This window comes from Salvia miltiorrhiza, chromosome 2 (genome assembly GCF_028751815.1).
Source record: "Salvia miltiorrhiza cultivar Shanhuang (shh) chromosome 2, IMPLAD_Smil_shh, whole genome shotgun sequence".
Taxonomy (NCBI): Eukaryota; Viridiplantae; Streptophyta; class Magnoliopsida; order Lamiales; family Lamiaceae; genus Salvia; species Salvia miltiorrhiza.
Window position 1 is genome coordinate 218,271 of NC_080388.1, and position 25,578 is coordinate 243,848.

The 25,578-nt window shown below is 40.7% G+C and overlaps 1 protein-coding gene and 1 non-coding gene across 2 annotated transcripts in view; one reads left to right on the top strand and one right to left on the bottom strand.

Moving 5' to 3' along the window:
* LOC131012471 (receptor kinase-like protein Xa21) overlaps positions 1-23,971 on the bottom strand; it is a 46,216-nt gene extending 22,245 nt beyond the window's left edge. Inside the window, exons 1-2 of the mRNA XM_057940428.1 lie at positions 23,016-23,971; positions 22,723-22,941 (exon numbers count right to left, since the gene is read on the bottom strand). The gene's annotated coding sequence lies outside the window, so the exon portion shown is untranslated. The remainder of the gene's footprint in view (positions 1-22,722; positions 22,942-23,015) is intronic.
* Positions 18,839-18,945, top strand: LOC131013714 (small nucleolar RNA R71). The gene has a single exon (XR_009097801.1). It is a non-coding gene; the product is annotated as a small nucleolar RNA R71 (small nucleolar RNA).
* Positions 23,972-25,578: the final 1,607 nt, after the last annotated feature.

Sequence of the window (25,578 nt, forward strand, 5' to 3'; positions counted from 1 at the left end):
CAAGCTCGTTCTCGAAATTCTGATAAACGAGCTCATTTCGTTTATCGAGAAATCCTGATTTACTATTCACTTGTCGTCCAAAAATAAAAACTTTCATTATTGGACTCGTATCGAAAAACTAAGAATATTTCTCGACGACGTGCACATAAGATTTTGAAAGTCGACAAAAAGACGAAATAGTAGTATTTTACTATTCATCGTCAAAAAGTCAAAATTTTGAAAAAACGTCTTAACGGACTCAGATCTCACTTCCGAGTTCATCATTCTCATTCAAATAATTATCTCGAATTATTCAAATACTCAAACTCAAATACGGATATAAAATCTCACATCATTCTCACATCATCGAAAGAACATCTCAACATCTTAAAAAAATAACAAGAAAACTTCATATAACTCCTCATCTCTTTACTAAGTAAATCAAACAAGGGATCTAAACCCTAATTACTCAAACTCAAGAAATTAAACACGTCATCAAAAGCCCGGGTTGTTACATACCCTCCCCCTTAAAATAAATTTCGTCCCGAAATTTGTACCTCCTGTAAATGTTTCGGGTACTTCTCTCACATCTTATCCTCAAGCTCTCTTTCCACTTATTTCTAACTATCATATCTCCATTGGACCTTATCCAATGCAATCGACTTATTACTCAATTGCCGAATTTTATGATCTAGCATCATCTGAGGTCTCTATTCATAACTCAAGTCTGGTTCTAAGATCATTTCTTCTTAGTAAACCACATGGTTTGGGTCGAAAATATATATCCTCTCAATTGTGACACGTGAAAACGCGTTATGCACATTTCCAAAGCTAGGTGGCAAAGCCAACCTATACGCTATTGGACCTATCTTTTGCAATGTCTCGTAAGGACTTATAACTCTGGGTCTAAGCTGTCCTTTAACTCCAAATCTATTCATTCCCTTTGAGGGTGAAACCTTCAAGAAAACTTTGTCTCCTATCTCGAAACTTTGTCTCACATCTTATAGGCAAACTCAATTAGTGGCAACACATTCTCCCGATTTACTCCTCTATCAAGGATAGTAGTTCTTATCATATCTTCTATCGCCTGCTATGCTAAAATTCATCCTTGTACCCAACTCTTTCTGTAACTCATCCAAAAATGTGATGAAATTTATTTATTTTCTCTTTCTGAGGTGATCTACACCGGTACTCAATGCAATCTTATAATCTCACGAACGTACAATTGTGCTAACTTATCTGGTCCATACGCGATTAGGATCGGTAAGAAATGTGCAGATTTTGTTAGTCGATCTACAATCACCCAAATTGTTGTATTTCCTCTTTGACTTTTGGGTAAAGCTGTCACAAAATCCATCGCTATGTGATCCCATTTCCACTCGGGAATCTCCAACGGTTTTAACTTCCCATATGGTCGTTGGTGTAATGCTTTCACTTGCTGACAAGCTAAGCATCGCTCTACAAACGAAGCTATGTCTCATTTCATTCCGTCCCACAAAAATATATTTTTTTACAACCTGATACATCCTTGTGCCTCCTGGGTGGGCGGTGTAAGGCGTGTCATGAGTCTCACTCATGATCGTATTCTTAAGTTCATCATCGCGGGGAATGCATCTTCTCCCCTTAAATAAGATAGCATTGTCTGATTTTTTTTTTTTTTTTTGTAACTCTTGAGATCTCCTGCTCTTATCCTTTCTCGTAACTTGTTCATTGTCTCATCTTTCCTTGTGCTTCAATCACCATTTTCCTCAAACTAGACATCGTCGCAACAATACTTGCTATCGTCCCTGGTGGTTTTATCATCTCTATCCTCATCTTGTCAAAGTCCTTTATAAGCTCATCCTCTCTCGTGAGAAGACATCCTAACTTTGACGAGACCTTTCGGCTCAATGCATCGGCTACTACATTGGCCTTGCCAGGGTGATAGTTAATGTCGCAGTTAACATCCTTTACTAATTCGAGCCATCTCATTTGCCTCATGTTAATATCCTTATGCTTGAAAAAGTATTTCAAAGTTTTGTGGTCCGTGAAAATCTCACATCTAACTCCGTAGAGATGATGTCTCCAAATTTTCAGGGCATGCACAACGGCTGCAAGCTCTAAATCATGCATTGGATAATTTATCTCGTGGGATCTAAGTTGTCGTGATGCATAGACTATAACTCTTCCTTCTTGCATCAAAACACATCCTAGCCCATTCTTTGACGCATCTGTGTAGATGGTATACTCTTTATCCATTTCCGGGACTAGCAGCACTGGTGCTATAGTCAATTTCCTTTAAGCTCTTAAAAACTCTCTTTACACTCCTCTTTCCAATTGTACTTAACTTCTTTTCTCGGTCTTGCTATCATGGAAAATCCTTTAATAAACCTCTGATAGTATCCTGCTAAACCTAAAAAGTTGCGAATCTCGTTAGGCGTAGTTGGTGATCTTCACTCATGTACAACTTGTACCTTGACGGGGTCAACTTTAATTCCTTCGGATGATACAATATGTCCTAGAAAAGTTACTTCGATCAACCAAAACTCGCACTTGGTGAATTTGGCAAAAAGCTTCTCAACTCTTAGCGTTTCCAACATCGTTCTCAAATGTTTTGGCGCTCCTTCTCATTCTTCGAATAGATGAGAATATCATCTATGAAAACTAGGATAAATTTATCCAGTTATTGATGGAACACTCGATTCATGTGATCCATGAAAACTACTGGTGCCTTCGTCAAACCGAATGGCATAACTATGAACTCATAGTGCTCATACCTCATTTGAAAAGCTGTCTTAGGTGTATCCTCCTGTCAAAATTTGAACTGGTGGTATTATGATCTCAAGTCAACTTTCAAGAAAAACTCGCTCTTCGCAATTGATCAAACAAGTCATCTATCCTCGGCAAAGGATATTTGTTCTTGAGTGTCAATTTATTCAGCTCTCGATAATCTATGCACATTCTCAACGTGTCATCCTTCTTTTTGACAAAAAGGACTGGTGCTCCCCACGGGGATACACTACGTCTAATAAAACCTAACTCGAGCAATTCTTGTAGCTGAATCTTCAGTTCTTGTAGCTCCTTAGGCGCCATTCTATAGGGTGCCTTCGACACTAGTGCTGATCCAGGTTCTAGGTCGATAGTGAACTCCAACTGTCTTGTTGGTGGCAATCCTGGTAAGACCTCGGGAAATACATCTCTATATTCCCTTACCACTACTACATCCTCAAAGTTTTTACTTGATTCTCCTTCATCATTCAAGTAAACTAGGTAAGCTTGTGCTCCTTTCTTCTTTACCAATTTCGATGCCTGAAGTGCCGAAATGATTGAAATTCTCTTCTTTCTATCAATGTCGTGAAAACATGTCTGTTCCTTCCTAGGTGGTTGGAAAGTTATCTGTCTCTTCTTACAATCAATCGGGCCAAAGTTCTCTGCTAACCATTCCATCCTTAGAATAATGTCTACGTTCCACATAGGCATTAAGTGCAAGGTTCTTGCTTTCATCTTTAGTGATCCTAACTCAAGCTCTAAGTTAGAAATTATGTGAGAAACTGTAGTAGCTCTTCCTACAGGAGTGATTACTCTCAACTCGGGACTAGTTTGTTTTTGGTTCGAGTTTGAAGGTAACATGCTTCAACCAATTAAAGAATGCGAGGCTCCTGTATTAAACAGGATTCTAACTGGTGCATCCAATAACTTGCCCATACTACCTTAAAGTCCTGCCTTAAACCGGCACTTAAAACTCAGACATCTCTTCATCAGTATCCATCTTCTGATGAGCGAGCGTGTTAGCTCACAGAATTCTCGATTATACTCTACAACCGATTTCTTTCCTTGCATCAAACTTCGATAATCAGCCTCTCGCTGCTTACTGTACTCCTCTGTACATACTTCTCAAGAGTAGTCTTCAATTGTTCTCAAGTGTAGTTTGCCAGTTGCTCAGGTGTTAAAGTCCTCTGACGTGCCTCTCACTAGTTTTATACATCAAAAGAATCTACTAGGATAACTCAAAAGTTGTAAGGGTTCAACCCTAGAATGACATCAAAACAAATTGTTCAAGAGATTCAAATGAATGACCAGAGGGTAGAATTAAGTAACTACCAGGTCGAACAAAAATGACCTAGAGTAAGAACCCATCTGGCTTTTCAACCGAAAGTTGAAACACATGGGTTTATAAACCCAAAACACGTCTACTGAGATTTGGATCATGCGGACTGGCCAGGTCCAACATAATCACTCCCCAGTCACACGGGATATACTATCCCGAACTTGGAAATTCTGTGTCTTCTAAACCCTCAACATACTATACATAACAAAACTTAAGTTCACACCAGCAAGCTAAAAGCTTAAACTCAGGGTCCTATGTTCTAGACTCTTGTTTCGAAAGTTCAATATTTTTTTTTTACTCTCTTCTCATGTTGCGGTGGTGGTGGCGGAGTATTATCCCGCCTATCCTTCACATCACACTCTTGATGACATCTTTGAGGCATTTTTGAAATCACAAAAGGAAAACTCAACTCGACCAACGCTCTAAGCATCTTCAAAACTCAAGTTCAATTTACTAACTCAACTTTAAGGAAACCCTCACGGTCACCTTAACATTCATCTGTAAGGCAATAAGCACTCACGAAATGCTAACAAAAAGACCACTCTGGTCAACCTAATATATCCATCAGTAGAATGCCTCTTTTTAGAGGGCTTACATAAAGGGGTTATTTAAACCCTACAAAAACCATAGTATCTATCGTAATGTCTCTTCTAAACCGACACCATTAATAGTAATATGTCTCGGTCTGGACCTCCTACGGTAATTGCTACCAGTTAACTCATCTAGTTGCTACTTTAGCACACTAGGAACATCCATCTACTTAACATCAGTAGGGTACTATATTCGCATGCTTATCTATCATCATGTCAAAATCTCAAGTACCAGTATCTCCTAAGTAAGTTATATACATCGCAATGTAATTGCAACTAATCAAAAACGAGGGTGTACCGCGCATACTCTCAAGATCATCCTTAGCTCTAGCCTACATCGACTTCTCTTCTCATCCTCATCAACTCTAGCCCTCCTCGGCTACTTCTCATCCTCATTATCGTTTATCATTTTATCATCTTTGGTAACTGATACTCAAGGATCGACTCGATATCTACTACACTCTTCTAGAGTCCCTGGTAGAAAACAAGCATCCGGTCAGTAGATCCGCATAGAAAATCTGGGTATCTGTAACAAATCTCATCTCCTGTGGGTCCAATGCTCAAGACAACATGTCCCATCATATTGAGTGGCTTTCTTCCTTGCTCAATCCTACCACTCGATTGGTAGCACGGGGACTAGGTGCACGATGCCATCCAGTCTAGTAACAACCATAAGGCTTTCATCCTTTCATAGTCTATGAACATGTGTTTGAAAATCTGCTAGGGTATCTCTGTACCACATACTGTACGCCTCGTCCTCGTATCCGATCTTTCCTGAGTTCGATCTCACAACAGTCCACTTTCGTGCAGTGCCAACAGTCCTGGCTAACCTATAAGGAGAACTTAAAGGTGACTCTAGGAACTAACTCTACTTGGCTCCAGCAACAGAAATAAACAAAACATAACTTAGCAAAACTCCTATTAAGTAGTACTGTTATCTTAAAACTCAAGCTCAAAACATCTAGATTCTCATCTCGTCCCATCTTTACTCAGTAGGGAATCTCTCTAAACAATGATATTAGATCCCTTAATCTAAATCATCGTGACTCAGTAAGACAACTCAACAATTCTCTCTCAAAGCCATCTCCAAAGACTATGGCTCATGATACCTCCTCAAGTACCATTAAGGTTGCGTGAGCAAAACTCGCGTCACAAAACAACTCAACATATCGTACAATATCTCATTGCAGCATGCTAATAACTCATCATTAATCATGCTATTATACTCAAGCTCATAACTCAAACTCATAACTCAAACCAACAAGTACTTAAAGCAATTGCTAATTCTCTCAAGCTTTAGCTCTAAGTTCTCATTTCATCCTTCTACTTAGTAAAAAAAAATCTCTCTTAACAATGACATTAGATTCCTTCATCTAAATCATCGTGACTTATCACAACTGCTCAAACAATTCTCATCACAAAACATCTCAAATACATCACATCATAACTCATAATTATGCATCCTCAATCATATAACATCATACGATACAAACGCTCTCATGATTCATCATGTAACATCAACATATGCTCTTACAACATAATAACTCATTATTAATCATGTTGTCATCCTCAAACTCAAACTATGCACCTTTAAAGTGTAACATCATAACTCATCATATAACCTCAACATCATGCTCTTCAAAATTTAACGTCAAATAAACTTTGAAATTTTACATACCTCGTTGAGCCTGGTGTGATGGTGCGCTGAGCTCACGGTTGTTAATAACTATTAGTCTAGTGACTCATTCTAGACTAAACTCAAGACTTCTAATTCAGAGCTTTCCTTCGCTCTGATACCACTCTGTCACAGCCCGCCCTAACTAGGGATAGTTAGGCCGAGTGATCCACGACTAGGGATGGGGTTAAAGAAGAAGGGGAAGAAAAGGGGCGTCATTTATAGCCGTAAAACTTACTCATCTTAATAAAACTCGTCATTTTTATTCATTAATACTCAATTGAAAATAGTCTATGAAAGACTGCATAAAAGTTAATTAATATCATTAATCGAGTTATACATCATATGCAACCATTCTCTTGAGACTCAAAGTATGACATAACATACTATAACATCAACAACATCTTGCAGCGGAAAGTAGCTAGACATATGTATGAAGACATATTCTAGACAGGTTAACTATTTATTAACAACCCTGGAGACTCCGCTCATTGCAGCACCATCATCACATCAGCTCAACCTGCACATTTAGAAAACATATGCAGGGCTGAGTACAAAAGCACTCAGTGGGCACGTATGCCTAGGTATAAAAATACATGCTTCAAAATTGTAAATTGTCATGCCATCATAATCAGTACAGCAAGGGAGTTTTTCGCTAAAAATGCCCAAGCTTACTAAGTTCATTTGTGATTCTTAAAGTTCGTCTAATCAGACTAAGTTCTTTTGTAATCTATCATATCTGAAACTGTGTGCCGGAGAGGTGGCCACCTCTCACGGTCACTTGACCGGCCAACCCGCTAGATGACTCACGGTCACTGGTGTACACTAGCCCTGGCAGGATAGCTATCAACTGCTCAAGACCCGAATTCGATTGCATCATTGGCAAAGCCAAAGCAGATAGATATCATACTAAAATTGAAACATTTTATGGCAAGACAATAGTTGAAATAACTTTAACTCAAAGATTTTGTCATGAAATAACTTGCTTGAACGTAACATTTAAACTCATTTGATATATATGAAACTGAAATTAACAGTTAGATCATCTCATGCATTCATTCGTATAAGAGGCCTACGACACGCAGGGGATCTCTATATACGTATAGTAAAAGTAATGCCCACCTCGTTGTGTCTCTGTATCAATGAGTAACGTCACTCTCTCCCTCAAGTCGTTACTTCCCAAAAGGACCTTCATCGTTATGAAGAATTGGTGAGAAGTTATAAAAGAAACCTCGATTAATAATCTAATCTCTTTTATGAAACATTAGTATCTCTAATGTTCATCTCTCTTGATTGTTAATCAATATAACAATTATTATCTCTCGTCATTACTCATTAATTATAACATCCTTATGTTATAATTAGCAGCGCTTCAATTAAAAGAAATATTTAACACATCGAAAAGTCCACTTTCTTAGCAGATCTATTCGCTCTCATCTCGTCTAATTAACCGATTAGAAAGTTAAACTTTCCATTAGGCATGTATTTGAGTCACGGGTCAACAAGAATTGACTATGCTCAAATTCTAATTTCACTAAAAATTTCGGCATGACCTATTCATATATAATGTCAGCCACGAGATTTCAACGCGTGAATCTCACTACGTGAATTCGTCTCTCGACTCAAAACTTAACATCTTGACATCTTTTCAACGCAAACCAAACAATTCAAAATCATCAAAACTCTTTATCAGTAAACTATCATTTATACTCGACACCAATTGTTCGAGTGTCAGATACCAACATTTATGTGCGTTAATCATAACTCTCACAACTCACACCATTTAGTCATATCGTATCATCCATCAAAACAAATATAATCAAGTTGTTTTCTAGAAAGTTTTGCTGTTTTTGTGTCATCTTTAAAAATTCATAACAACCAACTCAATCATCATAAACTCTCATACCAATTGATCTCAAAAACTTCATGAAGTGTAGTTCACTCTAAAAATGGTAGTTAACCAAAAAGGTTAAAGGTTTTTGGAGATATTGCTCTTTTAGTGCAGGCTGTCAAAGATTGACAGTTTCTGCCAATTTTGTTTAGGCCATTAGAAACCAAGGCAAACCTTAATAAAATTCCATCAAATTTAATCAGCCAAAACTAAAGGTATCCTTGAAGATTTGGTTAAAATTTCACAAGAGAAAACGTTCATATGATCTGCCAAATAAACAATGAAACTCATACACTTTTACTGTTGGAAAAATATGATAGCAGAACAGGGCATTTTTGAAATAATAAACTGCTCTGTTTCAGAGGTCATAAAAATCGAAATCTTATGTTTTTAGAAAAGTATTGAAGTCTAGTTTCGTTTAAAAAAAACGGTGATGCAAAATCCTTCATGGATTAATAGATATAAACGTTTTTGTGAAGTCTACCAACAGTTAACAGATTCTGTCAAGGAGTTTTTTCAAAATATCTTTAAAATACCAAACATCATCCAAAAGACATGAAATTTTGCAGCAACGAAATACACATATCATAGATAAATATACTAAAATTTCAGAGCCATCAAGCAATGAAAACTCATCGAAACATAAGCTTGAAACTGCTGTAAAATTTTGACAGAATTCCAGTTTTAATTTCGTTCAACAATTATCATCCATAAATTGTAAATCAATTAGCATGCTCATGTGATATCGTAGAACACATATACGCAATAATATTCATTATGCAACGTCCCAAACTTCACGAATTTAAATAATCATACTGTTCGCTATTATTTTCACCACGCCGCAAGTATACGGGTAGTTGTAATATATGGAAGCAAGGTCGTATCCCACAAGGATTAGTAGTTCAATCTAGTGATTATCCTAATTCATTTTACTCGACTATTTAGACTAAACGATTGAGTGATTGGTTTGATTATCTAACTAAATACTTAACAAGTGCAAAGACAAATAAAAATCAAATAACCAAAGTGGATAAATAAGATGATTAAGGCGATTTAGGGACTAGGCATCAATGATTAAGAAAAGGACTTCAATTATAACTCAATACTAATCTTGACGAACCTAATTATCTAGAGTGATCTCCCAACTGGTTTTAGCCCCCTCCCGGACGACTAAAACGGTAGATTACGGGTCATAGTTGCCGTCCCCGGTCAACTTCTAACCTATAACTCCCAAAAGCACACAAAGATCGACATACTCTCACCCAACTCTCAACCTCCCGGTTATCGAATTGATATGTTTCAAACACCTTATCTATTGCAATTATCCTCTCCCGATTCAAAGTGCAAATTAGAAATGCATAGAATGTGGCCAACAATCCATACAAGAAATAAATCAAGGGTTTGAAAAGATAATGTGCAAATGAACAAACAAGATTTATATTGAGCATAAATAATCAATCCATTACAATAATCATCTAGCCTAATCCCCAAATCAAAGAGAAATTTAGCCTAACATGTTCAAACACAATAAATCAAAGTTAAAGGTGTACATAATGAAAGAGAGAGTAAGAAATGACAAATCCTATTTATGAGCTTCTTCTTCCTTCTCTTCTCTTCAATGGTCTTCAATGGTAGATGGGTGTGTTGTTGGAGGCTAGGGTTTAGTGTGTGGAGTGTTGGGGAAGATGAGTGATGGAGAAGAAGAAGAATAATGAGAGAAAAAGGGGGAAAATGGGGTTTAAGGGCTGAAAAACGCGACTCCGCTCTTTTCCCGCGGTCACGGCCCGCGCCCGTGGTGCTCAAACGTGGGCGAAACTCAGGGAACCCGCGGTCCCGCCCCGCGGCCGCGGGTGGTGACCGTGGGTGGACCCGCGGTCCCAGCCCGCGGCCGCGGGTGGTGACCGCGGGACATCCCTGGACTTGAGCACTTAGCCCGCGGTCCCACCCCGCGGCCGCGGGTAGTGACCGCGGGCGATACATTCCCCACGACGCGTGACCGCGGCCGCGGCCTCTGTGCGCGGCTGACTTTGTCGGCCCCGTTCTCCCTCGTCCGAGCTCCGATTCGGGCGCCGTTCACGCTCATGGATTCCTCTCGAGACGTACTTCAATCCTATGCTCTCACAATTCTCCAATCAACTCTTGATTTGCCCTGAAAATACTCAAAAACTATACCAAGCAATCAAAACTTCATAAATACTAAAAATTCGGGCACAAACAAGCATTCACAAGCAAAACATGAAGGGAAATGACAACAAAACATGTGGAATTGAGGTACGAAAACCATGTTTGTCAACCCCCCAAACTTAAAGTGTTGTTTGTCCCCAAACGACGAAGAGAAGAGAAATAAAAGTAAACAAACATGTAAGCATGAATTGGTGTCATTTCAAAGGCTTCAACAATTTTTTCAAATGAGTATCACAAGTAGATGTGCATTTCAAGAAATCACAAGTGTCAAAGAGTTCAACATTAGAGCCTCCAAGCTTGAATCCTCACAAAGGTGGATGTTTCAATGGTGCACTCAACTCTCAAGTGTTTAGAATGGACGTGTTTGCACTCAACTTGAAACAATGCATGCAATCTACCATAAGCTTGCCATTTATCCTAACTCTTTATACTTCAATGTGTTATAAATAAAGATCAAAAAGGGCTTTCCTTGGGTTGTAATGAGGGTTCTTTGGTAAGGTGAGAAATTTTTAGGCAAAGTGACTCATCCCACGATCAAATAATCATAATGAACAAATCGACTTCACTATTTCTCTTATCAAACATAAACCACAATCCCTGCATTTCATCCTTAGTGATATCTATCATGGCCATGATTCAAAAGGCAAATCACTCCCCTTTATGCTCTTTTATTCACATTCATTTTCATTTCTTTTTCTTTTTGAGCTTATAGGGGACTAGTGATTTTCACTTAATCAAAGCTTGATAAGCACTTTCAATCATTTCCCAAACTTTTCTTCATCAAAGCAACCACCAACACTCTAGGTTCTACCCCTTTATTATTGGTTATTCAAAGAAAGGCTACAAGGCACAAAAGGGGTAAACTAGGATCATATGAGATTTGGACACAATTTGAGTTAAGTGGCTAACAAAGATGGCCTTAAATCACTTCAATATTAACAACACATCTACTTTTATTTTCAAGAGAGGACTCATGGCAAGTTCTAGAGATCAACACACATGCTCAAATGATTTACACTCAAGAACAAAATGAGATTGTAAATGTATGACAATCAAAGGCTCAATTCTCACAAGCTCATTTCTTTTTCAAGTTCTTGGAGGTACAACATTTAGCTCATCATCACAAGTTCAAACTCTTCATGCAAAATCAACAAGTGATACATAACAATTTCTTTTCAAAAACACAATCATATCATAAGCCCAATAACAAACAAATCATCCTCACAAAATTTGTTACAATTATCCCAACAAAAATCAAAACATCAAAAAGTCTTTCAATTATTCAAAACATAACAAAAACAAAACATGCAAAAACACAAGATAAACGAGACAACTAATCCATCTTCCCCCTCCCCCCCAAACTTATTTTACACAAAGTGGAAATAAGGTTGGAGGAAAAGAGAAGGATAAGTTGGCTCGGACTCACAATGGTACGGGCACGACTACGGTGGCGGGAAGGGGCCATGGAAGGCATGGAAGTGGCGCATGTGCTCTTCGTAGCGGCGCCGCTCATCCTCTTGGTATTGCATAAAGGCTTCATATTGCCTTCTTTGCTCTTCTTGGATTGCATCAAAGCGGGCCATGTTTGCGGCTTGGAAGGAGTCAAAGCGGCCCATCATCCTATCCTCAAATCCGACACCCCCTCCTGGATACGCCGGGGGTGGTTGAGGTATCTCACCACCTGGTTCATATGCTTGCTCTTCCTCCTCGCCCTCGGGGGCGTGTTGTTGTGCATGTGCGTCTTGGAGGTGAGCAATGGTGGCGGCAAAGTGGGCGGGCTGACGCATGCCTAGGTTAGCGGCCTCCCCGGGGCCCATGATGGTGGTAAGGGCCGGATTGGGCAATGGGAAGTACACATTGCCGTTGTTGCCCTTGAGGATCCACAAAAGCTGTCTCCCGGAGGCGAGAAAGTGTTGTTGCACTAGGCAACGTCGGTCGAGGAGGATGTCACGGGAGATGGGGTCTTCTTGAATAGCCACCCCAAGATGTGTCGCTATAGGGGTGATCATGCCTCCAATGCATATTTTGCCCCCTCTTGTGTGAGCTTGAGATTCGAATTGGTCGGCCAAAAGACACCCAAGAGATAAGGAGATGTTGGTGAGGGCGCCTTGAATGAGTAAGAGCTCATTCGACCGACAAAAGCCCACATTCTCCCGACCAAGGAAAGTGAACCCGAAGGCCCGTTGGGTAAGGCGGATAACCGGGTTGCGCAATGACGCCGCCTTTGATCGCCGGGAGTCATAGCCTGCAATCTCCTCCACGCCTCGAAAGTGACATCGTTCCCACATACGGGTGGGATTGAACTCTAACCCACCGGCGTATGCTCCTCCTTGGGGGCAACCCAAAATCTCGTCCAACTCATCAATAGTTAGCTCTCGGGGCTCATTCCCGAGTTGGAAAGAGATTCGTGATGGAGCTCCGTTGGACTTGATGAGCTGGAATGTGGAGAGGAACTCAAGAGTGAGCCCTCGGTATGCTAACCATCCTCCAGTGATTACTCGCCGCCATCCGCCTCTATCCGCCAAAGACCAAATGTCTTCGGCTATTCCCATGGCCTCGATAGTTTCCGAGCAAATATACCGGCATTGCCGGTGAGGAATGGCACAAAGTTGCTCCCAACGTTCGCGGGAGTCCGGAGTAGGAAGTCGAATCCCATAGAATTGAGGAGTGTGCCGAGTGATAGTCACCTCATCGGCACGGGAGGTACTGGCCTTCCCCTTTCCTTTGCCCTTTGTTACACGTGGTGCCATAGCAAAATGTGCCTACAAAACCAAGTGTGAGTCTTTATTTGACACAACAAACGACAACAACAAGATACTAGAAAACAACTTAACTAAGCAAATTAGCCCGGGAAACGGGCGAATTCTTATTCTAAAAGCACATAAATTAATCACACTATCACAATGCATCTCACAACAACACATAGCATCAATATTAAGCCCACAATCACCAAAATCTCCCCCCCCAAACTTAGACATTTATCTACACCCAACACAAGCAAATTCTTAAGCAATAATGTCAATTAAGCATAAATTCACCGATTAAATTGCAATTAAATGAAAGACCCATCATCCTAGACATGTATAGAAGCAATTAAATGCATCAATTCAACAATGTAGCACAATGTAGGAAAAATCCTAATTTTGAGCCCTAATTGCATATAAACATGTAGAATGCAAAATATCACAAAATAATCGGTAAAAATCTTCTAAATCATGCTTAGAATGTAAAAATGAAGGAATGAGAGCAAGTAAACATACCTTGTAGTTGGATTTGGAAGTGCAAAATGAGAGGAGAATGAAGCAATTTTCGTGGGTGTGTGAAATGAGAGTGAAAAGTGAGGAAGAAGGGTGAAAAAATGGGTTAAAAACCCGAGTCAACGCTAGTCAACGTGTGCCCAGGAGGCCCGCGGTCCCGCCCGCGGCCGCGGGTGGTGACCGCGGGCACCCTGGGAGTCTTCACCTTTGGAAAAAACAATTTTTGGCGTTTTTTTTTTTTTTTTTTTTTTTTTTTTTTTTTTTTTTATCCTAAAGGGAATTAAACTCACAAACAAAAGAAATCACACACATATAAAAAAATATACATAGATGAATATATAATACCTATGTATATGTGTGTTTATTGAACTTGCAAAAATTAAAGATACCTTGTTGGGGTGCCTCCCAACTAGCGCTTAGTTTAACGTCGTGAGCTCGACGTCTTCATGATGGTGTCATGTCTTTGGTTCGGCGAGAATGATGACGGACACTTTCTCTCGTGGCTCGGCTCGAAAGTATGCCTTAATGCGTTGGCCATTCACCACAAAAGTGCGTCCATCGTTGCCCTTCAATTCAATAGCTCCATTGGGGGAGACCTTGTTGATGAGGAATGGGCCCGACCATTTGGACTTGAGCTTTCCCGGAAAGAGTGAAAGGCGGGAATTGAAGAGAAGGACCTCATCCCCGGGTGCAAATTCCCGTTTGTGGATCATCCTATCATGAAACCTCTTGGTCCTCTCTTTGTAGAGGCTTGAGCTTGCAAATGCCTCACTTCGAAATTCATCCAACTCATTGAGTTGAAAGACTCTAGCTTGGCCAGCCTTCTTGAAATCAAAATTGAGCTTCTTGACCGCCCAATATGCCCTGTGCTCTAACTCTACGGGGAGATGACATGACTTCCCGTATACAAGTTGGTATGGTGACATGCCAAGCGGTGTCTTGTACGCCGTTCGATATGCCCAAAGTGCGTCATCAAGCAAGAGAGACCAATCCTTCCGGCTCCCATTCACCGTCTTCTCAAGCACTTGTTTAATCTCCCGGTTTGCCAACTCGGTTTGACCATTGGCTTGGGGATGATAAGCCGTTGTCACTCTATGCTTCACCCCGTACTTTTTTAGAAGTCCTTCCATCCACTTGTTGCAAAAGTGGGATCCTCCATCGCTTATCAAGGCCCTTGGAATTCCATGCCTTGTCAAAATATTCTTTTGAAGGAACTTGATTACCACTTTGGAGTCATTGGTTTGAGTAGGAATTGCTTCCACCCATCTTGAAACATACTCCACGGCCAACAAAATGTATTGGAAGCCGAAAGACATTGGGAATGGGCCCATAAAATCTATGCCCCATACGTCAAAGAGCTCAACTTCAATCACATTGTTAAGGGGCATCTCGTGCTTCTTTGATATTCCTCCCATTCTTTGGCATTGATCACAACTCAAAATAAATGAGTGGCAATCCTTGAAAATAGTTGGCCAATAGAAGCCACTTTGAAGCACCTTAAAAGCGGTTCGGTTGGTGCCAAAGTGCCCTCCACTAGGGGAAGAATGACACTCCCTCATAATAGCTCCCCATTCCTCTTCGGGTACACACCGCCGGATGATGGTGTCAGCACATCGTCGATACAAGAACGGCTCATCCCATAAGAAGAATTTCACATCATGAAAGAATTTTTTTCTTTGGTAACGATTCAACTCGGGTGGTGGATGAATGCCGGATGCAAGATAGTTGACGTAGTCCGCATACCATGGGGTGTGGGTCTTGACTTGCAAGATTTGCTCATCGGGAAAATTCTCATTGATGGGCACATCGGCATTTTCCCCTTCCACGGGATTCTCAAGTCTTGAAAGGTGATCCGCCACAACATTTTCACATCCTCTCCTATCTCGGATTTCAATATTAAACTCTTGAAGGAGGAGGATCCACCTTATCAACCTCGGCTTGGCATCTTTCTTCTCAAATAAATACCGGATGGCCGCATGGTCGGTGTGAACAATAGATTTTGTGCCAATGAGGTAGGAGCGGAATTTGTCGAAGGCATACACAACCGCCAAAAGTTCCTTTTCAGTGACGGTGTAGTTTGATTGAGCCTTATCTAGAGTCCTACTAGCGTAGTAGATGACTCTAAATAGCTTGTCTTTCTTTTGCCCCAACACGGCCCCGACGGCGATGTCGCTTGCGTCACACATGAGCTCAAACGGTTGTGACCAATCCGGTGTGATCAAGATGGGAGCACTCACTAAAGCCTTTTTGAGTTTCTCAAAGGCCACCAAACAATCTTCATCAAAGTTGAACTTTGCATCTTTTTCAAGAAGGTGACATAAGGGTTTGGTGATCTTTGAGAAATTTTGGATGAATCTTCGATAAAACCCGGCATGTCCAAGGAAGCTTCTCACGGCTTTCTCATTGGATGGTGGTGGAAGCTTCTCAATGGCCACTATCTTTGCTCGATCCACCTCCAATCCGGCTTTGGAGACCTTGTGTCCAAGCACAATTCCATCCCTAACCATAAAATGACATTTTTCCCAATTCAATACAAGGTTAGTTTCCTCACACCTTTGCAACACAATAGATAGATTATGGAGACAATGATCAAAAGAATTGCCAAAGATAGAAAAGTCATCCATAAAAACTTCCATTACATTTTCAATTAAATCATGGAAAATGGCCATCATGCATCGTTGAAAAGTAGCGGGGGCATTGCAAAGACCAAATGGAATGCGTCTATAAGCAAAAATGCCATAAGGACAAGTGAAAGCGGTCTTTTCTTGGTCCTCTGGGGCAATCATGATTTGATTATACCCGGAGTACCCATCAAGAAAACAATAAAATTCATACCCCGCCAACCTATCAAGCATTTGGTCAATAAAAGGAAGAGGAAAATGATCTTTTCGAGTAGCCGTGTTCAACATCCTATAGTCAATACACATCCTCCATCCATTTACTAACCTATTTGCAATTAGCTCATTATGCTCATCTTTTATGACGGTTATTCCCCCCTTTTTAGCAACAACTTGAGTGGGACTAACCCACTCACTATCCGAAATAGCAAAAATAATTCCCGCATCTAGCAATTTGAGAACTTCTTTTCTTACTACTTCTTGCATAATAGGGTTTAACCGTCTTTGGCCTTGCCTCCTAGGTTTAAAATCATCTTCCATCAAAATCCTATGCATGCAAATGGATGGGCTAATCCCTTTTAAATCGGAAATTGACCATCCTATAGCGGACCTATACTTCCTCAAAACATTTAGCAATTGATCAAGCTCATGAGGAGAAAGGTAGGATGATACAATTACCGGATACGCCTCATCCTCACCAAGGAAGGCGTATTTCAAGTGTTCGGGGAGAGGTTTTAACTCCAAGCTGGGAGTCTTCTTCTCCACTCCTTCATCTTTCGGCTCTCCATTTCTCAAGTCCAAGAAACATGCCTCTCCTTGTGAAATTTTATGCACAAAGTTCATTTCATTAGCCTCAATAAATAAGTTAGAAGCATTAAACTCATCATTATCAACAAAAGAGAATAGAGGGTTTAGGAGGCAAGTGTCCATTGGATTGTTGTAGATGTGGTACTCCTCCATGTTGATGCAAGACTCTATCACTTGCATCATCTTGCATTCACCAACCCTCTTTTCTTCTTCCTCCTTGTACTTGAGAGCCTTGTGGATTGAAAATGTGAAACTCTCTTCATTCACTCTAAGGGTGAGTTCGCCCTTAGCAACATCAATGAGGGCTCTCCCCGTTGCCAAGAAGGGGCGCCCAAGAATTAAAGGTACATCTTTGTCTTCCACCATGTCCAAAACAACAAAGTCCACCGGGAAGATGAAATTGTTGACTTTCACGAGGACATCTTCTACTATCCCCTTTGGATAAGAAACGGAACGATCCGCCATTTGAAGGGCAATTGTGGTTGGCTTGATGGTGCCAATCTCTAGCTTGTTGAAGATTGAGAGCGGCATCAAATTTATACTTGCTCCCAAATCACACAAAGCTTTCCCAAAACGATCATTCCCAATATCACAAGGGATTGTGAAGCTCCCGGGGTCCTTGATTTTGGTGGGGATTTTTCTTTGGAGAACGGCACTACATTCTTCGGTTAGATTGACCGTCTCATTCTCTCCCATCTTCCTCTTGTTTGATATGACCTCCTTTAGGAACTTTGCATAGGAGGGCATTTGTTTCAAAGCTTCAATAAGTGGAATGTTGATGTGCACCTTTCGAAAAATCTCAAGAAACTTGGAGAATTCATTCTCCACATTCTTCTTTTGATGTCTTTGAGGAAAAGGGATTGGTGGGCAATAAGGTGGTGGAGCCACGTACACCTCCTTCTTCTTTCCTCTATCTCCTTGTTCCTTTGAAGGGTTGCCATCTCCAACTTCAACCACAACACCACTTCTATCTTCTTCGTCGGGCATCTTGGGCTCTTCATATGTTGTCCCACTCCTTAGAGCAATGGCCTTGCAATGCTCCTTGGGATTCACGATTGTGTTGCTTGGGAATTGCCCTTGTTGGTGTTGATTGTTTATAGACTCGGCAATTTGTCCCACTTGTATCTCAAGCATTTTCAATTGCTTGGCTTGAGCCTCTAACTTCTCATCCGTTCTTGTCATGTGAGCTTGAGTCGTGGTCATGAACTTCATCAATATTTCTTCAAGGTTGAGCTTCTTCTCTTCCTTGATCATGCCATGGCTCACCGCAAATCCGGGCGGTGGTTGCAAGAAATTGTTTGGATTGCTATAGGAGAGGTTAGGGTGGTGGTTAGGTTGGAATCCTTGAGTGTATTGCCCTTGCCCTTGGTAGCCACCTTGTTGTTGGGGCCGGAAGTTCGCATAGCCTCGGTTGTTGTTGTTGTTGATGTAGTTCACATCCTCGAAGCTAGTTTGTTCTTCAACCATGGGCTCTACCTTTGACATTGATATAGCATCAATCTTACTATTCATGGCGGTCAATTGAGCCGTCAAAAGAGCTATCGGATCCGAGCTTGTTGTAGCCGCCACCTTCTTCAAGATGATCCTCTCCGTTGGGAATTGATGGCAATTGGTGGCTAAGTTCTCTATGATGTGAGCGGCCTCCGCGTGGCTTTTCTCCAACAATGCTCCATTGGCCGATGCATTCATGTCTCTTTGCATCTCACCACTACACCCGGTGTAGAATACACAAATGATTGTGTTTTGATCTAAACCATGGTTAGGGCACTTCCTTAGCATCTCTTTGAATCTCTCCCAAGCTTCGTAGAAGGATTCTCCATCAAATTGGTGAAATTGGACTATGTCCTTCTTCATCTTCATGGTTCTACCCGGAGGGTAGAACTTGTTGAGAAACTTTTGAGCCATGTTCTCCCATGTAGTGATAGAACCACCCTCTAAAGATTGGTACCATGTCTTGGCCATGCCCCTTAGCGAAAAAGGGAAGAGTCGAAGTCGAATGGCATCCTCCGGGACTCCATTCATCTTGATGGTGCCGCATATCTCCAAGAAGTTTCCAAGATGTCCATTCGGGTCATCTTGGGAAAGACCGGCGAATTGGTTTTGTTGTACCATATTTATGAGGGCCGGCTTGAGCTCAAAATTTGTGGCGTTGATTCTCGGGGCATTCACTCCTCCTTGTTGGACAATGGGTTGGAACATATTGCTAATAGGTGGTGGTGGAGGTGTATTTCTTAGAGCTTCTTGCTCATTGATTTTCCCTTGCATGGCTTCTAATTGCATTTGAAGTTGACGGATTAAGTCGTGATTTTCCGCCATAGCTTCCTCCAACTCTCTATCTCTTCTTGTTCTTGCTTTGTTGTGTCGACAAAAAGCTTCAACCTCAAGGTTTATAGGTATAAGAGGTGCACCCTTAGATCTTGTGTTCATACACTACCTATCAACCAACAAGAACAAGAAGTCAAAACACAATCTTAAAATAGAAAACAAAAATTAAAGCAAGTAAAATGTCTAAAGTAGTTAAGCACAATGAAGCAAAATATCACAAGCAAAGAAACTAAACTAATCCCCGGCAACGGCGCCAAAAACTTGTTCGCTATTATTTTCACCACGCCGCAAGTATACGGGTAGTTGTAATATATGGAAGCAAGGTCGTATCCCACAAGGATTAGTAGTTCAATCTAGTGATTATCCTAATTCATTTTACTCGACTATTTAGACTAAACGATTGAGTGATTGGTTTGATTATCTAACTAAATACTTAACAAGTGCAAAGACAAATAAAAATCAAATAACCAAAGTGGATAAATAAGATGATTAAGGCGATTTAGGGACTAGGCATCAATGATTAAGAAAAGGACTTCAATTATAACTCAATACTAATCTTGACGAACCTAATTATCTAGAGTGATCTCCCAACTGGTTTTAGCCCCCTCCCGGACGACTAAAACGGTAGATTACGGGTCATAGTTGCCGTCCCCGGTCAACTTCTAACCTATAACTCCCAAAAGCACACAAAGATCGACATACTCTCACCCAACTCTCAACCTCCCGGTTATCGAATTGATATGTTTCAAACACCTTATCTATTGCAATTATCCTCTCCCGATTCAAAGTGCAAATTAGAAATGCATAGAATGTGGCCAACAATCCATACAAGAAATAAATCAAGGGTTTGAAAAGATAATGTGCAAATGAACAAACAAGATTTATATTGAGCATAAATAATCAATCCATTACAATAATCATCTAGCCTAATCCCCAAATCAAAGAGAAATTTAGCCTAACATGTTCAAACACAATAAATCAAAGTTAAAGGTGTACATAATGAAAGAGAGAGTAAGAAATGACAAATCCTATTTATGAGCTTCTTCTTCCTTCTCTTCTCTTCAATGGTCTTCAATGGTAGATGGGTGTGTTGTTGGAGGCTAGGGTTTAGTGTGTGGAGTGTTGGGGAAGATGAGTGATGGAGAAGAAGAAGAATAATGAGAGAAAAAGGGGGAAAATGGGGTTTAAGGGCTGAAAAACGCGACTCCGCTCTTTTCCCGCGGTCACGGCCCGCGCCCGTGGTGCTCAAACGTGGGCGAAACTCAGGGAACCCGCGGTCCCGCCCCGCGGCCGCGGGTGGTGACCGTGGGTGGACCCGCGGTCCCAGCCCGCGGCCGCGGGTGGTGACCGCGGGACATCCCTGGACTTGAGCACTTAGCCCGCGGTCCCACCCCGCGGCCGCGGGTAGTGACCGCGGGCGATACATTCCCCACGACGCGTGACCGCGGCCGCGGCCTCTGTGCGCGGCTGACTTTGTCGGCCCCGTTCTCCCTCGTCCGAGCTCCGATTCGGGCGCCGTTCACGCTCATGGATTCCTCTCGAGACGTACTTCAATCCTATGCTCTCACAATTCTCCAATCAACTCTTGATTTGCCCTGAAAATACTCAAAAACTATACCAAGCAATCAAAACTTCATAAATACTAAAAATTCGGGCACAAACAAGCATTCACAAGCAAAACATGAAGGGAAATGACAACAAAACATATGGAATTGAGGTACGAAAACCATGTTTGTCACATACTCTAAAAACTTATACAATTTTCGTGCTTGGAAAAATACGAATTTAATATATATCGATTCTAGCATACCCCTAAGCACAAATATCAAGTCAAAACGATCAAACAAAAATCGAAAGACAAGCTAATATGTGAAAAACGGGGCTGCCCTCATGGGTTTCATAGCTACGGTCCGTTCCGTTCTTACTCCCTTCATTAAACATGCTCAACATCTACCCAAGAACAACATACTAAAATTTCACGACGATCCGACGTCGTTTCAAAATAAAGTCGAGAATCGACGTTTTTCGACGTCGACGAAAATCGAAAAGAAAACCATCAAAACGTAGGTAGAGATCTTACCTACTTAGATACGTGATCGAAAAGATGATCGGCGCTCGTCTCGGTGCTCAAATCGGAAGTCAAAAGCTTGAGCTCAAGCTAAAATGAAAATGGCGTGAAGTGTGTGTGTGTTTTAGGTGTTGTGTGTGTGAATGTGTTTGTTGTTGTGTGAGTTGGCTGATATAGCCGTGTAATAAATGTGAGTGGGTGGGTTTGGTTGGTTGGGGGGTGGTTTGGGGTAGGGTAGGTTTAGATATTTAGGATATTAACCCGTTAGTCGTTAAATATCTCGTTTCGTCTCGTTTTAACGACTAACTACCCATACTCTTCGTTACTCGCCCTCTCAACCTCTACTCACTTTCATTGCACTCGTAATTCTATATAAATAAAGAAAACGCAAGCTCGTTCTCGAAATTCTGATAAACGAGCTCATTTCGTTTATCGAGAAATCCTGATTTACTATTCACTCGTCGTCCAAAAATAAAAACTTTCATTATTGGACTCGTATCGAAAAACTAAGAATATTTCTCGACGACGTGCACATAAGATTTTGAAAGTCGACAAAAAGACGAAATAGCAGTATTTTACTATTCATCGTCAAAAAGTCAAAATTTTGAAAAACGTCTTAACGGACTCAGATCTCACTTCCGAGTTCATCATTCTCATTCAAATAATTATCTCGAATTATTCAAATACTCAAACTCAAATACGGATATAAAATCTCACATCATTCTCACATCATCGAAAGAACATCTCAACATCTTAAAAAAATAACAAGAAAACTTCATATAACTCCTCATCTCTTTACTAAGTAAATCAAACAAGGGATCTAAACCCTAATTACTCAAACTCAAGAAATTAAACACGTCATCAAAAGCCCGGGTGTTACAAGAGCTTACGTGAATTAGTAAAGGTGATGCCGTTTCGTACAATTTCAATTAAAAAAATCTCCAAATTATAAATGGATTGTATCCTGTGTTTGCATCATAATTTTCAATATTCAGAAATTTTATAAAAAACAAATTAAATACTAAAACCCCTAAAATTATAACTAAATTAATTTTTATAAAGTATATACGCTATATAACTTTGGAGTAATTAATTCTAATAATCAATTATTAATCCAAATAAATATAAAAAAATAATTATAAATTCTAATCGGAAAAGTGAATCATATTAATAAATTAAAATTGACATAAAAATACGATGGGATAGAGGATCCCATGTGGAAAACGACTAGGCGGCCATACCTGTCAAATAGTTTTCCTGGAGTTGCATATCTGTTAGCATCGTAATATTTCCGACATCCCTTGGAAGGTTCCCCGTGAATTTGTTGCGCCATAGATATATGGTTTGCAGAGAAGACATATTCATGAAAATATTGAAATCAATTGAGCCCCCAATCTCATTGACTTCACCACCAAAAATAACCATGCTCTGAAGATTGCCAATGTCATGTGGTAGTATACCTGCCAAAAAGTGTCGTGAAACTTATCAAAACCTCATCTATACAAATTTATGTGATAAAAGCTTAAACTCATACCGTTCAAATTGTTACCGCCAAGATATAAAATCTGAAGAGATGTTAAGCATCCGATTTCTGAAGGTATCTGCCCACTGCTAAAAGAGTTGTAAGAGAGGCTCAAAACCTCAAGTCGTGAACAATGGGATAGATTTCTAGGGATCGCGCCACTCAGCTGATTATCAGAAAGATCAAGCACAGTAAGAGATGGAAGATTACTGCACATGTCTGTTGGAAGACTCCCACTCAATTCATTGTATGTAAAACCTATAACTACAAGGGTCGATATGTTGAATATAGCTGATGGTATAGCACCGGAGAGATGATTTAACTGAACCGCCAAATGCTGTAGACTTTGAAGTCTCCCCAACTCTTTTGGAATTTCTCCACTTAGAGAATTGGAAGTTAAGTCAAGAAATTGTAGGTTTGTTAGGTTTGACAGCGATTTTGGGATGGAACCTATGAAGCTGTTGTTGCGTAAATTCAAGTACTCTAGTTTTGGTAACTGGCCGAACATCGGAGGGATGTCACCGGTGAAGTTGTTGAGTCGGAAAGATATGAACTTCAAACGGCGAAGGAGAGACAACTCTTGAGGCAAATCTCCATGGAAAAGGTTGCTGGTGAGGTCGAGGGAGACGAGGAAGGAGAGGTGTCCGAGCTGTGGTGGAATGGTGCCGGAGAGAGCCATGTTGGAGAGATTCAAGGCAGCTACTCTTGGGTGGCGCAAGCTGCAAGTGACGCCAGTCCAGCTGCAGACGGAGCTCGAGTTGGTCCAATTCGTTGCGAGTATATGAGATGGGTCGGAGATGATGTGTTGTTTGAGTGAAAGCAGGGCAGTTTGATCAGTTGCAAGGCTCATAGGTTGGTTGGCTATACAAGAAAGCATTTGGAAGGATATGGTAATTAGGAATGCATATGCAAAAATGCAGTGAAACTTTTTCTCCATGGCTGCAAATTGTGATTGTATTATGATAATTATTGACAACTGCATGCAATAATCATCATATATACAGAAATATTACAAGGCTTGCTTGACTTGAGAGTCTTCATGGGTGTGCCTTTTGATCATCTTTTTTTGTTTTTTGCTTTTTGCTTTTTCTTTTGAGTCAAGTCGTTGTTAGGTACGTGTTAATTATTTCCATCCCCCAATCACTAATTACAAGACGAAGACTTGAGATTGAGACGTTCACATTGTCATTCTGATTTGGTTTTCATTTTAATTACTCCTTCCGTCCCACTCCAATAGGTTCACATCTTTTGAACACGGAGATTAAGAAAACTTACTTTTTAGTAGGAAAGTGGCAGTAAAATGGTATGTCCACACCAATTAAGTACAATTTTTTTACCAAAAAATGAAAATGAGCCTATTGGAGTAGGACGGATGGAGTACTATATTTCATTTTCTTAAGCCGAAACATATCTAACTTCGCGTATGATGCTGGTGAAATTTTAGGATTGGATCGGAGTCGTCTATATTTTGTTTAAAACAAATAGTAGTAATAGATAGAATAAAAGAGTCAAAGTTCATTCAAGAATCAAAATCGTACGTAAATACTAATTCTATATTTCTTCGAAATAGAAAATTATTAGTTTTTCCTATGAAGAGACACATTGGCATATATTATTAAATAGAGGTTTTTTATAAAAGAAAAAGTAAAAAGAATCCCTTGAGAGCACAAAACGCAGACTAAGGGCACGAAACTCGAAAAGAGATCGTTAAACAAAGAAACCTGAAGACACTAGCGATCCCATAAATCAGGATAGTCGTCCATCTCATCTGACCAACGTCTATGAACTATGTTATTCATTGCATTCATGCTATCACTATTGCTATAATCAACCACAAAGTTCCTCGGATTGTAGCCCATTTCCCCCGCACTCCTGAGGCGACCTTTTATGCTACCTTCCGGAACTGCTTGCATGGGCTCACTTCCCATTCCCTTTCCCGTGCCCTTTGGGCGGCCACGTCCCCGCTTGGTCGTCTTGTCCGAGAGTAATTGCATCCCCTGACTAACCTGCTCCTCTAACCGACTAATGCGACTAGTAATATTGTCCGGCCCAAGAGCGGACAAATCCTTGTTACCTTCATGCGAAACACCCCCGCTTTTGTCCAAAGTTGGGTCATGTTCGAGAGCAACAGCAGTTTCGTCAATAATCGGTTTGTTCAAACCCGTGCCATCCGGAGCCTCCATCTCCAAAGTTTCCTCCACATCAGAGTCCTTCTCGTTAATGACCAAGTCACTATCTTTAATCACATCTTTATTCCCCTGAATCGGAACCAGTATTTTGTCCAACAAACCCGGCTCAGATAAATGAACCCCGAAAGACGGTCTAGAAATAGGATCCACGCCCGTATCCAAACAAGTCTCCGCATTATTCTCCAAGTCCAGAGCCTGAAACGCATTTCGTGTCTCGGCCGCCTCTTTCTGAAGAACCGGAACAACAATCTGTTTTTTTACCGCCTGTTCGGCAATCTTTGACCAAGCCGCAGCAGGTTTAGCTGCCGATTCCGTCGGAGCAACCTGTTGCTGCTTCTTCAAAATGGCAGCTTCCTGCATATTTGCAGCCTGTTCATTTGAGGTAA